Here is a 2,652-nt window from a genome sequence, read left to right on the forward strand (position 1 = left end):
TGTCCTGATCTATCATTTACTGCATCCGCCTTCCTCCCACAATATCTCCTGCATATAAACCAACGTTTTCCCAATCACCATCAGTTCTATGGAATGGTCACCGGCAACTACTGTTTGTTTTTTGTTTCTGATATACAGCATCCGCAGTTCTTTCAGCTTTTTATTGAGGTAGGGTTGGAAATTGTTTCGAGAAACAGAAGGAGAGGGGGAGAGACAGAACAGACATGAACTGTCGATCTCAGTTGTTACGCAGACGGAAAATCATTGTAGTGCGATCACTTCCCTTAAGCATGAATACAGCCCTCAAGCTACCCGTGAGCTTGTGGGGCAACGGTAGCGCGTCTGACTCCAGATCAGAAGGTTGTGTGTTCAAATCACGTCAGGCTCATTGAAATCAATTCTGGATACGTTTGGGGAAGGCGACTTACCAGAGGTAAGCAATGGCCTTTCAGGCCTCTGGCACGGAGCCTGTTCCTGTTGCTCAGAAGGGAAGGTTTAGATTAGATTACTTGCAGTGTGGAAACAGGCCTTCGGCCCAACGAGTCCACACTGAAGCACAACCTAGATTTACCCCTTACCTAACACTACGGGCAATTCACCTGACCCGCACATCTTTTGGACTGTGGGAGGAAACCGGAGCACCCGGAGGAAACCCACGCAGACACGGGGAGAACGTGCAAATTCCACACAGTCAGTCGCCTGAGTCGGGAATTGAACTCGGGTCTCAGGCGCTGTGAGGCAGCAGTGCCAGCCACTGTGCCACCGTGCCGCCCCCAAAATGCCCATATTACAGATTAGAAATTGATGGATATCACTTTCACAACATTATTTCCTGTTTCTAGGTCCCTCATGACTTGGAAAACTTCGGTTCTCCGAGGAGAGCTGTCCCAATTTTCCAATCTACCTTCATTGCTGACATTCCCCAAACACCGCACAGCTCACGCCAACCTGTTCGACACTATCTCCAACCATTTCACTGCCCTGTTTTCTGCCTTGTCCGTACTCCAGACAGCCCAACCTCATTTCACCAAGGTTGGAGAAGAGCAGAGCAATAGTTATTGGGGACTCGGGGCACAGATAGGCGGTTTTGTGGGGGCGAGAGAGACTCACGATTGGTATGTTGCCTCCCAGGTGCAAGGGTAAGTGACGTCTCTGATCGTGTTTTCCGGGTCCTGAAGGGGGAGAGGGAGCAGACCGAAGTCGTGGTCCACATTGGCACCAACGACATAGGTAGGAAGAGGGATGAGGATGTTAGGCAGGCTTTCAGGGAGCGAGGTTGGAAGCTCAGAGTTAGAACAAACAGAGTTGTTGTCTCTGGTTTGTTACCCGTGCCACGTGATAGCGAGTCGAGGAATAGTCAGAGAGAACAGTTAAGTGCGTGGTTACAGGGATGGTGCAGGAGGGAGGGATCCCGCTATCTGGATAACTGGGGTTCTTTCTGGGGAAGGTGGGACCTGTGTTGTGGTTCTGTTCGCCAAGCTGGAAATTTGTGTTGCAAACGTTTCGCCCCCTGTCTAGGTGACATCCTCAGTGCTTGGGAGCCTCCTGTGAAGCGCTTTTGTGATGTTTCCTCCGGAATTTATAATGGCTTTTCTCTGCCACTTCGGTTGTCAGTTCCAGCTGTCCGCTGCAGTGGCCAGTATATTGGGCCCAGCTCCATGTGTTTGTTGATAGAATCTGTGGATGAGAGCCATGCCTCTAGGAATTCCCTGGCTGTTCTCTGTTTGGCTTGCCCTATAATAGTAGTGTTGTCCCAGTCGAATTCATGTTGCTTGTCATCGGCATGTGTGGCTACTAAGGATAGCTGGTCGTGTCGTTTCATGTCTAGTTGGTGTTCATGGATGCAGATCGTTAGCTGTCTTCCTGTTTGTCCTATGTAGTGTTTTGTGCAGTCCTTGCATGGGATTTTGTAAACTACATTGGTTTTGCTCATGCTGAGTATCGGGTCCTTCCTTCTGATGAGTTGTTGTCTGAGAGTGGCTGTTGGTTTGTGTGCTGTTATGAGTCCTAGTGGTCGCAGTAGTCTGGCTGTCAGTTCTGAAATGCTCCTTATGTATGGTAGTATGGCTAGTCCTTCGAGTTGCGGCATGTCCTCGTTCCGTTGTCTTTCCCTTAGGCATCTGTTGATGAAATTGCGCGGGTATCCGTTTTTGGCGAATACATTGTATAGGTGTTCTTCTTCCTCTTTTTGCAGTTCTGGTGTGCTGCAGTGTGTTGTGGCCCTTTTGAATAGTGTCCTGATGCAGCTTCGTTTGTGTGTGTTGGGGTGGTTGCTTTCATAATTCAGGACTTGGTCTGTGTGTGTTGCTTTCCTGTATACATTTGTGGTGAATTCTCCATTCGGTGTTCTCTGTACCATCACGTCTAGGAATGGGAGTTGGTTATCCTTTCTTCCTTCTCGTGAATCGGATTCCTGTGAGTGTGGCGTTGATGATCCGGTGTGTGTTCTCTATTTCTGTGTTCTTAATGATTACAAAGGTGTCATCCACATATCTGACCAGAGTTTGAGTTGAATTTGCGGTAAGACTGTTTGTTCTAACCTTTGCATTACTGCTTCTGCTATGAGTCCAGAGATCGGTGGGCCCATGGGTGTTCCGTTGATTTGTTCATATATCTGGTTGTTGAATGTGAAGTGTGTTGTGAGGCACATGT

At 48.5% G+C, this 2,652-nt stretch overlaps 1 non-coding gene across 1 annotated transcript; it reads left to right on the forward strand.

Annotated features, from left to right (window-relative positions):
- Nucleotides 1-316: 316 nt before the first annotated feature.
- On the forward strand, nucleotides 317-388 carry trnaw-cca (transfer RNA tryptophan (anticodon CCA)). Its single transcript has one exon. It is a non-coding gene; the product is annotated as a tRNA-Trp (tRNA).
- Nucleotides 389-2,652: the final 2,264 nt, after the last annotated feature.

This window comes from Hemiscyllium ocellatum (genome assembly GCF_020745735.1).
Source record: "Hemiscyllium ocellatum isolate sHemOce1 chromosome 27 unlocalized genomic scaffold, sHemOce1.pat.X.cur. SUPER_27_unloc_18, whole genome shotgun sequence".
In the NCBI taxonomy this organism is placed as follows: domain Eukaryota; kingdom Metazoa; phylum Chordata; class Chondrichthyes; order Orectolobiformes; family Hemiscylliidae; genus Hemiscyllium; species Hemiscyllium ocellatum.